A 13,807-nucleotide genomic window follows, 5' to 3' on the forward strand; every position below is an offset into this window, starting at 1 on the left:
GTGCAAGAGGGTTCCCTTTTCTCCACACCCTCTCCAGCATTTATTGTTTCTAGATTTTTTGATGATGGCCATTCTGACCGGTATGAGATGATATCTCATTGTAGTTTTGATTTGCATTTCTCTCATGATTAATGATGTTGAGCATTCTTACAATAGCCAGGACATGGAAGCAACCTAAGTGTCCATCATCGGATGAATGGATAAAGAAGATATGGCACATATATACAATGGAATATTACTCAGCCACAAAAAGAAACGAAACTGAGATATTTGTAGTGAGGTGGATGGACCTAGAGTCTGTCATACAGATTGAAGTAAGTCAGAAAGAGAAAAACAAATACCATATGCTAACACATATATATGGAATCTAAGAAAGAAAAAAAAAAGGTCATGAAGAACCTAGTGGCAGGACAGGAATAAAGACACAGACCTACTAGAGAATGGACTTGAGGATATGGGGAGGGGGAAGGGTAAGCTGGGACAAAGTGAGAGAGAGGCATGGACATATATACACTACCAAACGTAAAATAGATAGCTAGTGGGAAGCAGCCGCATAGCACAGGGAGATCAGCTAGGTGTTTTGTGACCACCTAGAGGGGTGGGATAGGGAGGCTGGGAGGGAGGGAGATGCAAGAGATATGGGAACATATGTATATGTATAACTGATTCACTTTGTTATAAAGCAGAAACTAACACACCATTGTAAAGCAATTATACTCCAATAAAGATGTTAAAAAAAAAAAAAAAGAGGACATATTGAACTCCCTGCTCATATTGGCTATAAATGCTGAAATCATCCTTTGGGGGTAATTAGAGCAATATAATCACATTTGTACCCCAAATAAGTAAAGCAGGCTGTACAGATTATATTCATTATCCAGGAAACGTATATGGAAATAACAGTGGAGTGTCATTTCCTTTTTCTAAAATAGGCAGTAAAATATGACACTTCATGGCAATGGAGGGAGTTTGGTGGAAATGGAACTCTGAGACATGGCTGAAGGGACTGTAAATGCATACAAGTTCTCTGGAAAGTGTTTAGCACTGTGTATCCCATCCTCTGTGGGAACAGCAAAGATTTATGGGAAAGATGCTCACTGTGGCATCGTCTACGACAGTGAAAAATTACATACAACAAGGGAAAGGTTAAATAAATCAGAAATACCTGTACAGTGGAACAGTATTGGCCACTCAAGTTATGAGAAATATGCTTATTGGTCTAAGGAAATGCTCACAATATAATGTTAAGTGAAATAAAACAAGACATAAAACTTAATATGTAGTGTGATTTCAATTGTTTACATGCACAAGGTCAAACCAAGATGGAAATACAACACAACATAAATACCTAGTATCTCTCAGTGGTGGGGTTCAGAATAGCATTTTAATTACTTGTTTTCAAATTTTCCAAAGAGTCAAAAATTGACGTGTTCTTTTTATAACGGGAGGAAAACAAAAGAAAAAGAGATGAGTCCTGTTTGTGACCTCTGGGAGGTTACTAATGACGAAGGTAAACACAGGGCAGTTGAATAAGGGCTGCAGCAGATAAATGAGAGAAGAGAGAGTGCCACCATGTATTATGGCCACACATATGCCTTTCTGAGCATTAGAGAGCTGCTGGCAGGAGGAAATGGATGGTTTATGTTTATTATCTGTCACTGTCACTGTCTGAGAAGCAACACCCATAGAGGAGGGTCAGATGGCACCCCGTTTAGGGAAGGGCAAAAAAAAGTAAGGGTCTAAATAATCTGTAAGCCAGAGAGCACCTAGATGCACAAACTTGGGCATGAATGGAGATGGGCGCGCTGTGTCACTGGGAGCTTCTGTTTCCACTCTTTCCTTCCACCTTGAATCTCCTCCAGCAGATGCCCGGGAAAAACCAAACGGCCGAGTCCCTCCCCACACACACCACTGCCTCTGCAGAAGCCCAGAGCTCTGAGTCCAGGCCAAATGGCAGCAAGTTCAAAGCTGCAGACAGTGTCCAATTCTGCAAGTAACGGCCACAGACGTGAACCCAAGATCCTTGGGCTCAGGAGGGAAAAGCAGCAGTTTGGCTATTCCTAGGAATCTGCAATCTTTCCATTGGGTTAAAACACCCAGTCGCTTGGCAAGGAGCAATCCCCTGCCATCTTTGTATGCAAGTGAGAGAGATTAAAAACGTATCTATGTTTCTAGAAACAGAAGGCCCTAGGGGGCAATGAGTTCAGTTCAGAGAAGCACGCGCCCGCTTTTTTAAGGTAATTCAACTACAGCTTGAGAGCCAGTAACACATTTGGAAGAGACTATCAACAAAGCCTTTGAGAATCCTCTGATGCGAGCCAAGCAGAGTACAACCACAAAACAAGACAGAAGCAGACTGTGGTGATTCTTCTAATGCGTGAAGCGCTTTCCGTACATCAATGTAGAAGGAATAGTCCTAAATAGGTTAAATAATTAATTCTTTCCTGAATTTTAAAAGGAAATTTCAGGTCTCTCATAGTTATAAAATAATTTGAAAGAGGGAAACTGTGTATCTTTGGACTGTGACATATGCACATTTTGTTATAACTGGATAAATTTTACACTGTTTATCATTGTCTCCTTTCACAGTTATCCAATTTTCATTTCATCATTATTGGTTTATCCCTATAGCATCATCCATTCTTTTATCATTCTAGTTAATGTCACTGTATAATCAGCCTGAAATAATTCTATTTATTTTATTAATCTTTTTCACCCTATTTTCCTGGCACTGTATTAGCGATTTACATGTGTTATTACATTTAACCTTCAGAGTAACCCTCGGTAGGTAATAACCATATTATTGAAGAAGAAACTTGAGCCTTAAGTAAGTGAAGTGACTTGCCCAAAATTGCACAGTCAACAGGGAGAACAGTTTGGGCTGGTCTGGGGGTTGCCATCTCCAAAGCCATCTTCAAAGCCCTTCATTTACCCATTATCCAACACTACCCCCACTAGGCTCTACTGATGACACGGAAGACACACTGAGATCCTCTGAAGATTCATCCTGAAGGACACTTAACCCAGTGTGGTGGCCTCAGATAATAGTGCTGCCCATTGACTCCACCTACAAAAATCTTCCAGAACCTACAGTGTCCATAATTACTGAGCTTATCACCACACTATTTGCTGCTCTTACAGGGGAACAGTAGATAATGGAAAACATTTTAGAGGAGGATAAAAAACACACCATTTTAAAAAGGCAAGAATTGTAGTACCTGTTTCTTCATGGAACATGTTTGTAGAGTATAATCTCTAGTTTTGCTGTTTTTATCGCTGCAGAGAATAAAGAGCATTTAGGAAAATCATTGTTAAATTTTTCTCTGAGCTCTAACTATCAAGCAATTTTGGATTACAATTAATTGACTTTTTAAAAGACACTGTTTTAAGTGTTTAAGACACTATACAGAAGGCTCATGAACCTTTGGCTCTTGGTAGCCTATCCCATATTAGGAGATTATGTTCTATAATTAGAAGAATGATACCTTATTCACTGTCATACTCTGTGACATCGCTCAAGAAAAGACCTCTCTCCTATTAGGTATTTCAGATTTCTGCTCTGTTTCGGGTGTTTTGTTTTGTTTTGTTTTGTTTTGTTTTTTGGGTGTTTTGTTTTTAATGTAATCAATAGTATAATACGTGATGCTTGTGAAACCATATCTTTGAAAGAGGAAGTGCAGCAAAACAAAACTTTTTTTTAAATCACACATTTTTCTCCACTCTGCTCTTTCAAATCTGCTCTGTGAGACTAATTCTTCTTTATATTAAAAACGTTTTCTCTATTTTTTCTGTCATTCTTATATATTTAAAAAATTCTCTAGTTTTAGACTCCCAATCTTTTTTCATAATATAACTATTCAGTCTCAAGCAAGAGTCAAACTCTCATCGGTACTTAATAGCAATGCTGCTTCTTCATCCAGGAGGGGGTCAAGGCCACATTCTCCATTTCCCCACCTAGAGCATCTGGCCCTTTCCTCAACTCAAAAAGACATCTCTGTTTCCTCCAGGGGCAGAACGGAGGAGAATTCACGGGCAGGAAAGGATGACCTCCAGCTGCGGCAGAGGGTTAAGGCTGATTCTTCCTCTCGGGGCCCTTTTGCACGGGTATTTCAGAGCCCGATGGTTGGTGCCCTCTCCTCCAACTGGCTGCCTGGAGTTCCCTCCTCAGCCCTGCCCCTGCAGCCTTCCCAGACACAGCCTGACTCTGTTAGGTCCTAATGCCCCTACAAGTAGTCGGCTTGAGCAAAGTCCCTCTAGGCCAGCTCTCTTCCACTTGGCTCTTAATTCATCTCATTCATCCTTGTCTCACAAATTCTGGAAGCATAGCCTGCTCCCAAAGCAACCAGCTCTCCCACTGGCCACAGGATCTCACCTTCAGACTCCCAACTCTGGATCCTACACAGTCTCCGTTCCTCCTCATGGTCCCCAGATGAAAAGGTCCAGCTCTCTGCACGTTCCCTCTGAAGTTCCTCTCACTAGGTAGAAGTGAAAGGGAAGTACCCACCTCCCCTTTCCCATCAGGACAAGGGAAAGAACACACTATAATATTTTGACAACTTCCTCAAAGAAGTCTTCTCTTGACTTTCCAGCTTCTCCTTACATAGACAGATTAAGCTGCAATGACAAATTAACCCCCAAATGTCAGTAGCTTAACAAAACTTTATTCCACTCTCAGGAGAAGCCTGCTAAGAATCGGGATGTCTTGTGAGGGCTGTTGCTTATTAGGTGACCCAGGATTCCAGGCAATTTCAGTTTTGTGTCTTAGCCACAACACCAAGACTAGGGAAGAGAGTGCATGTAGAAGCCACACCCACTCTTCTACGATGGGGCCTAAAAGTGACAAGTGTCCCATCCCTTCACAGCCTATTGGCCAGAACAGTCCTGTGGCCCCGCCTACCTGCAAGGAGGCCAGGAAATGAAGGGGAGCACAGGAGATACTGGTGAGCATTCCTATCTCAGCCACATCCCCCAACATGGATGAGGGGCTTAGGGACTTTAATTTCCTTTGCAAGTCCTTCTTCAACAATAGAGCATCTTGCTTTGTTATATGGGAGGTTTTGGCACTTAATGTCTTGGGTATCAGCCAAAATAAAGACAGAAAGAGACCCATTAAGACATCCTATTACACTGTGTTAACACTTTAAAAGCTTACTGCATACAGTGAAGAGAATTAACATGTATTGAGCTTCTACCAGATACCAGGCACTGTTTCATGTTGTTTACATGTGTGACCTCATTTGACCCTCACACGAATGCTGAGTAAGATATAGGTGGTAATTCCCTAGTTTATCACATGAAAGAAGCTGAGTCTCAGAGACTAAATACATTGGCCAAGGTCAGTTCATTAGGGAAAGAGTCAGGTTTTCAGAATCCAGATGTGTATTTCACAACAGCATTCTCTTCCACGTGGTTCACATTTTGTCCGTCTCAAGCAAATATACCCAATGCACCAATCCATCCTCTCAGCACCAGACATATTCAGAAAGCTATAACAATGAATGTGAGCTTAATATTAGAATTATTATCAGAATTAATGATCTTCACTGGATTTTAGAAATGTATAAATATCACTAGGCTCCAAGTAATAGAAGGTCTAATAATCATTTCTTGCATTTCCGTCTAATTGTTTTCAATCTCATCAAGTGCTCATACGAACCATGAATTCCATGGGCTCTTGCCTTAGTGATGCCCTCAGACTTATCCATCCTTGGCACATGGAAAAACCTAAGGGGGATGGTAGAGGGAGTGGATGAAAAGTTTGCTGTCCCATGTTTGACCTCTTCCCACTTGCCTACTGTTCTCCCTTCTGTCTTGATCTCTGTGAGGTCCATTAGTCAGACATCTACTTCCTGTACACCTAGAATAATGTCAACCTTGAGATATTCCATCCACAAATACCAAAGATTTATGCAATTTATAAGATAGTCACATTATAAATCAAATAAATATGTCATCCCATGGTTCCAACCTTCCTCATTCTTGGGGAAATTGGTGTTAATTACCTATGTGCAGGCACATGAGAGTCCCAAGTTGGAGGGAATCTAATGAATTGGACTGAATGTACAGTGTGTGGTTTTGAATGTGGTTTTGACAGTTCATTCTCAGGAGCATGTAGCATATAGCAATTCAGAGAGTGAGGAAATAGGCTTAATGAGAGTGTCAGCCTTAACTACTGCATTCTATGAGAAAAAAGAAAAAAACCTTTTCAAAGGATTCCCCAATCCTGGGCAATAATCATTGCCTATGGCTCCATACATGCCAGCGTGCTTAAGGAATCAATGGTGTAGAAGGTAGAAAAGACAGAACAAAACAAAAAGAAGAAGAACCACATAATAAGAATTGAAGTTTCAGGCAATGCTAGATGACCTCTCCAAAAGCTGGCTAAAGATTCCCCATGCAGGCAAGCCTTAGTGTCGGCTGGAGACCACTTGTGTTTTCCTCCTCTCCTGAGAAAATCCAATTCAGTGCCACAAGTATTTACTGAGCTCTCCTGTGCAATGGCCCAGCACTCTTATTGCAGGGAATACAGACATGAGCGTGACACTAACCTTGTCTGTGGGTACACTGGGTGGAAGAGGAGGGTAATACACAAAAAAGGCAAAGGCCCAAGGCGAAGGTGGACAAAAGGCCAGTACACAAGACTGGAGTTGAAGGTTACAGACCATTGAAAAGTCCCACTTGACTAGGTACACGTTCGCACACTTGCACACAGCTGTGTTTGTGCTAGACCCAGCTGATTCACACCATTTATCAGCTCTTTCTCCCTTCCCTGGAAGATGCTGCCTCTAGATACACAGGAGATTACTTTGCAAATCAACAGCAAGTTAGGTGGTAATATCTGATTTTCCACCTATCAGGCATTTTGGTCAATCACTCTTCTACTCTATACTCACAGGTTTTTTATTGGACCTGTGTTTTTTATTGAACACAGGTTTTTTATTGAATTCCTACCCCAATCTGCATGATTTTCTCATTAAATTTCAGGTTTCAGGCACTTATTTCATTTAACACACCTATTGTGAACAGAAACCATCAAGCAGGATTTGTGCTGGACGCTAGAGACAAAAAGGAATATGATACAATCTTTACTCTTCAAGACTTCATGCCGTATTGGGGAAGACAGAAGATGCAAATAAAACAAAGAAAACATGTTGTAGGGGGTTCCTTCTTAACCCTTTAGAACTACCAGTGTACTGGGGATTCTGACCTCTGGAAGAAAACAAAGATCAGAGGCACAGGTTGCAGATGAGGCATGTGGGGAGACGGCAGGCAGGGAAGGGAGCGTGCGTAGGAGGCGTGTTGGATGTCGCTCGTGGTCAACCCAGCAGGCAGTCCTCTCCATCCTCCTGCTTGGGGGCAGAGAAGCCTGGATCACAGAGACGAAAGCAAGCAACCCCACCCACCATCCAGGGTGTGAATCATGATCATTCTAAGTCAGTGGAAAGTCCATCTCTCTTGGCCAGAGATTGGTCTTGGGGTGGGCGTAGTTCTGGCCAATGATTCACAAGGGGAAGTCTATCATGGTAGGCCTTCACTTGTAGGATAAAAAGACAAGATCTCTGAGAAGAAAGCGTTTTGATGCCACTGTTCCTGGGGCAATGCTGTGAGCACATGGTGCCCTGGAGTTGGAGCGCCCATCCTGTGGCCATAAAGTATAAACTGAAGAAGAGGCAATGCAAGATGGCAGATCACAAAGATATACAGAGTCTGCATCCCAACTGAAATTGTTGAACCATCGAAAGACCGTGGAACTGCCAACCTATAAGTTGCTTTGTAAGATAAAAATGAACAAAAAAAAAACAAAACAATGAACATCTTCATAAATCAGATCAATGTTCACTGAGTGTCTGTAACCTGGAGCCGAAAGCATCCTGACTCACGTGGGGTAGAAAAAGTCTTATGTACTTCTCACAATAATTCTGTAAGGTGGGAAATACTATTAACTCCATTCTACAGATGAGCAAACTAACACAGATCATTTAAATCATTGTCTCAAAATCACAAAAATATAAGTAAATGCCCAGATGGAGATTTGATCATGGGCTTAATTCCAAGTTTGTTCTCTTCCCACTATGAAATCTTATTATTACAAAAAAAAAGGCAGAGTTCGTTACAAAATTATTTGCATAATGACCAGGAGTCAAGAAAATGGATACAAAATTCTATTGAGAAGCAATTTGAATCCATTCTCTCTCAAATTCAAGAAAAATTTACTGAGGGTCTGCTCTGGATTAGGCACTGGGTTACAGAACTGTCCTCAGCCAGGCCCTTGCTCATGGTTTCAGAAGAACAACCAACCTTATACTCCGGGACAGCCTTACCTTGAATCAATGTGACTTCAGATGTCAGTGGGCAACCACATGATTCAGTCATGCATCTAGAGGCAAAACATCTGGAAAACAGAAAGATGGAACTCTTCAAGAGCACGGAAAGACAATGGAGTATGAAAAAGTCAACTTATCCTTTGGACAGTCCCCAAAGCCCCCATGTTTGATGCCATGTGGGCCAAACATTAAAATGAGTGGCGACATCCTTCACCTTCTCTTATGTGGCTGTGGTGCTTTGTCTCCCTTATCACTACCTCCCCCTCCCCCAGCTCAGAGGAGGCAGACCTGCTGTAAACTCACCCTCATGATCCCTAACTCTGACCCTATGTCACCCTCCTCTGTGTTGCTGCTGAAGATGCGACCTGAGCTCCCAGATCCTTTTGTGCTGCTGTCGACCCTTCTTCCAAATCTCTTGCAGTCAAGGTGCCAGGGAACTAGGCACTGCCCTGACTGCAGGCTCACAAGCTGCCTGAGTTGCCAGGGGTTTAGCTCTTTAACCTCATCGGCAGGGGAGGCGAATTTTCCAACATGAAACAGCAAGAGTCTTATACGTAGCTCCAGGTTTAGTCTATGAGAAATGCTGAAAATAGGTAGAATAATAATAATAGCAAATATTTATTAAAAAGTGGCCTTATTATAACTCCATTTTTTTTCCAAGACACCAATCCCCAGAAAAAACATCTGCTTTGTGTCATATTCTCAGAAGTGCAGCTTGTTCTTAGTCATTCTCTCTCTCCTCTTGTCTTTCTCTCTTCCCCCTCTCCTTCTATCTCTCAGGTCAGATGCAAGTATTGATGAATGATCAGTTTCAGGGCCAAGAAAAGCCTCCAGGAGAACTCTTCAAGACTTCGACGTGAGGCCTGGCCTGCTCAATATTTTCATCGTTGATTTGAGTATTGGCAACAAAGCATGCTCACCAAATCAAGAAGAGTCTTTGATACTGATACCTGTGTTCAAAACTATAAGACAGTCAAATGCCAAGTCCTGTACTTAGCGTCAAACGTCAATTTCCCAAAGGTTAAATGGGCATCTGGCTCAAAGTTGAATCTGTATTTAAAGGTCAGATTTTTTGTGTGTGTGTTGCATTGTTTCATATTATACATATTTTTTAACTTCACAGACAGTCAGAGTTAAAAGGGAACTTCAATGTATCAGGTCTTTATTGGACACCCATGAGGTTCTACTCACTGTACTGTTGTGGTGGTCAGAATAGTGGCCCTAAAGATGCCCACATCCTAATACCCAGAGCTTGTGAATACAGTATGTTCAATGGCAAGGGAGAATCAAGGTTGCAGATGGAATTAAGTTTGCTATTCAGCCAACCTTAAGATAAAGAGATTGTCCCGGATTATCTGGGTGAGACCAATGTACACAAGTTCCTTTGTTGTTGTTTTTTTCATTTATATTTTTTATACAGCAGGTTCTTATTAGTTATCTATTTTATACATATTAGTGTATATATGGCAGTCTGGTGGGCAGAACTCAGTAAAACTTTAATCTGCTTGTCTGCTGATGGGTGGGGCTGAGTTCCCTCCCTATTGGTTGTTTGGCCTGAGGCAACCCAACACTGGAGCCTACCCAGGCTCTTTGGTGGGGCTAATGGCGTACTCTGGGAGGGCTCAAGCCAAGGAATACTTCCCAGAACTGCTGCCAGTGTCCTTGTCCTCATGGTGAGTCACAGCTGCCCCCCACCTCTGCAGGAGACCCTCCAACACTAGCAGGTAGGTCTGCTTCAGTCTCCTATGGGGTCACTGCTCCTTCCCGTGGGTCCCAATGCGCACACTATTTTGTGTGTGCCCTCCAAGAGTGGAGTCTCTGTTTCCCCCAGTCCTGTCGAAGTCCTGCAATCAAATCCCACTAACCTTCAAAGTCTGAGTCTCTGGGAATTCCTCCTCCTGTTGCCGGACCCCCAAGTTGGGAAGCCTGACGTGGGGCTCAGAGCCTTCACTCCAGTGGGTGGACTTCTGTGGTATAAATGTTCTCCAGTTTGTGAGTCACACTCCCAGCAGTTATGGGATTTGATTTTATTGTGATTTCACCCCTCCTATCATCTCACTGCAACTTCTCCTTTGTCTTTGGATGTGGGGTATCTTTTTTGGTGAGTTCCAGTGTCTTCTTGTCAGTGATTGTTCAGCAGTTAGTTGTGATTCCGGTGGTCTTGCAAGAGGGAGTCCACAAGGTCCTTTAAATGTGGAAGAAGGAGGCAGAAGGTTAGTCCAGGAGGCATTGAAAATGCTGTGCTGCCGGCATTGAAGATAGAAGAAGAGGCCATGAGCCCAGGAATGCAGGCAGCCTCCAGGAACTAGAAAAAGTAAGGAAGCACATCCTCCCACAGAACCCCCAGGAGGAACACAGCCCTACTGTACTTTGATTTTAGCCCAGTAAGACTCATTTTGGACTTCTGACCTCCAGAACTGTAAGATTTAAAAATCTGTGCTGTTTCGAGCCACTAATTTTGTGATAATTTGCTACAGCAGCAAGACAAACTAATACCACTAGGTTTGTTTAATATATATTTACTTTCTTATTTGCTCTTCACTATGGCTGAAACATTTGTCTCCATTTTACAAGTGAGAAAACTGAGGCTCAGAGAGGTTAAATGACTTGCCTAGGGCCATACAGCTATTCAGTGACAGAGTAAAGTTCAAACCTGAGTCTGCCTGACTGCAGATTCCAGGATCTTTACTACACTCTGTGCTCCGCGTCAGTGGTTAACACACAGCTGACAGCAGACTACTCGTCCTGAAGTGAATATAGGAAGGAGTAACTTTTTAAAATAAAATTAGAATAGAAAATGAAAAGAAGAAATTAGGAGAGATAAGAAGGGGAGAGGGGAGGAGAGATGAGGGGAGGGAAGGAGAGAGTAGAGTGCACTGCAGTTGCTATGGGTAAATGTTTTCTAAGAAAATTTTAGGTATATTTTAGATGGATGTTTGTGCATGATATAAAATGTATTTCTCACTGTGGTTGAAGTAAAAAAAGTTTGAAAGACACTGCCCTACAACATATCTCTAGAGAGAAAGGGAAAATACAGCCCAGCTCCTACCCTGGGAATACCCATAATCTAAGCAGAGACTCATAAAACAAACCATTGGAATGCAACATAGTATGGGCTGGGTCTGACACAACCTGCCAGAGAATCACAGTTGACACGACAGGTTCACATCATCCTCACTGCCCACTGGGGGTCCACGGAGGCCCTTCAGGAGCTCACACACAACATGTGCAAAACGGAATTCACTATTTGACCACAACACTGCTGCTCCCCTCAGCCTGCCTGCAGTGAACAGCATCACAACAACCTGCTTGTTCAAAATGGAAACAATATAGTCTTCTGTCCTTTCATCTCTTCTCTCACCAAGACCACTAGACCCTGCTTCCTAAGTCCCCGAATCATCATTTTTTTCTCCATCCCTATTGCCACAGCCTTGAGAACCTCCTCTTCTCCCATCTGGACACCTGGGATTCCTCCCAGCCCGTCTCCCTGACCCCAGCCCCTCTCTCTCCAGTCCACAATGCAATCTGCAGCCACAGATCCTACTGTGTCTCCTTCCTCCTTGCTGCCCTGCCTGGCTTCTCCCTTGCAAAGCATTTTGCATGTTCAACATTTGGACCCAAAAGTCTTCCTTTCCAACCACTTCCCTAGTACACAGTCTCTACAGCCTGCCTATACCCAGCTATCTGAAAGTCCCCACATGGACCATCAATTTTCATACCTTGCAAACTTTGTACTTACTTTCTGTCCTGAGAATGATGTTCTTTCCACTTTCGATCTAGGAAAACCCTTGGTCTAGCAAAGCTGGAAAAAAATTTTCTGACTCCCTCAGGCAAAAGAAATCACATCCTCTGCTGAGCCACATGGCTGTGTGAACATACTTCTTTTACAACATTAATCCAAATGTATCCTGTTTCCTTCTCCAGTGCTTCCAGGGCAGCAACCACATCACAGCTATACTTTCACCCCAATTCCTAGCTAAGGACCAGAATGTGGTGGGCCTTTCCAAAGAATAAGTAAACAATGGTTGGAATGGAGCTCCAGACCTTGATATCGGTCTACCTCTTCTGGATTTCCTTCTGAATATCTCCCATGCCCCACAGTCTAACACGTTCAGAAGTAGACTCTGTATTCCCCTCCTAAACCTGATCCAAACCCAGAGGGCACCACCTCAGTAAGTGCAGTCCCCGAGCCAGACATCTGGTCAACCTCCCTGTCACTCTCTCCTTATCTCAGCAATAGGCCAGTGTTAATTTACCTCTGAAGCCTATATTTAATGAATTACCTCGTTTTTATTTTCACCATCACCTCCATGTGCCAACCATCATCTCCTGCCCGTTGCTGCTGAAACAGTTTTTTCACTACTCCATCTACATCCATATTTGCCCATCCCACACTCTAATCCGTTCTATTAATGGTAACCAGTGTAATTGAGAGAGAACTCTGAACATGTCACTGTCTTGTGTAACACCCTTCACCCCAAATCTTGAGATGAAGTTCAATTTTTCCAATATTCTTTCTTTCAATATCCTTCCTTCCTTCTTTTATTCTTTCCTTCCTTTCTTTCTTTCCTCTTTCTTTCCTTCCTTCTTCCTTCCTTCCTTCCTTCCTTTCTTTCTCTTTCTTTCTCTTTCTTTCTTTCTTTTTCTTTCTTTTCTTTCTTTCTTTCTTTCTTCTTTCCTTCAACAAACCCTTACTCAGTCTAATCCCTGATGACTTTTCCAGGAACTCCTTGCCTGTCTGGCCACACCAGCTTTCTCATGGTTGCACCTTCCCCCTAAGGGATCCCATGAAGCTTCCTCTGCTCAGGAGCAGGGATAATTCCATCGGAGAAGACATCATTTTTTCCTCAGCTTCACTGACACTTGATTGATGTCAGTCTACTAGAGTCTAAGCTTGCTAAAGGGAGGAACCATATCTATCTGATTCATCCTTCTCTCCATCCCCAGCTACCAGCCTGGCACACTGTAAGGGCTGACCTAACATTTGATCAATGGAAGAATTTAATCAGTGGAGCTGGCTGTTCTACAGAGCACCAGTTTCCCAAAAAAGTCCCCAAGGCCCTTGCTGGGGCCAGAGGGAGGCAGAGTAGGTGAACTCAGGACCCCATGACCCACTTTGCCCAGAGAAGATCTGCGTGGGTCTGATTTAGATGCTGGGTCTCTGCAGAAGAGTTTATTTTGAAAATAAGCATTCTACTTGTAAGTTGTGTAAGAGTAAATTTTAAAACCAGGAACATGGAGGAAAGGGGTTGATAACAAAGGGAAAGCAAGAGAAAATTTGGAGGATGATAGACTGGTTTGCATCTTGATTGTGGCAGTAGTTACACAATTGTATGCATTTGTCAAAACTCATAGAATGTGCTGAATTTTACAGTGTGTAATTTTTTAAAGCAAATAAAAGTAGGAAAGATTTGATTACCTTTGGAAGTTATTTCCAGATTCATAAGAGGAAGGAATTTCATATCATGACAAAAAATGTATGC

General features: G+C 42.6%; 1 long non-coding RNA gene across 9 annotated transcripts in view; it reads right to left on the bottom strand.

Moving 5' to 3' along the window:
* LOC137765427 (uncharacterized) overlaps positions 1-13,807 on the bottom strand; it is a 94,977-nt gene that overhangs the window by 13,994 nt on the left and 67,176 nt on the right. For 6 of the 9 annotated variants that reach the window (XR_011074163.1, XR_011074159.1, XR_011074162.1 and 3 more), the window contains 3 exons: positions 10,190-10,509; positions 8,322-8,392; positions 7,208-7,769 (listed from right to left, as the gene is read on the bottom strand). This is a non-coding gene — a long non-coding RNA (uncharacterized lncRNA). The remainder of the gene's footprint in view (positions 1-7,207; positions 7,770-8,321; positions 8,393-10,189; positions 10,510-13,807) is intronic. The other 3 variants (XR_011074160.1, XR_011074158.1, XR_011074157.1) reach the window with 3 other exon arrangements.

The sequence above is a fragment of the Eschrichtius robustus genome, chromosome 5 (genome assembly GCF_028021215.1).
Source record: "Eschrichtius robustus isolate mEscRob2 chromosome 5, mEscRob2.pri, whole genome shotgun sequence".
Taxonomy (NCBI): Eukaryota; Metazoa; Chordata; class Mammalia; order Artiodactyla; family Eschrichtiidae; genus Eschrichtius; species Eschrichtius robustus.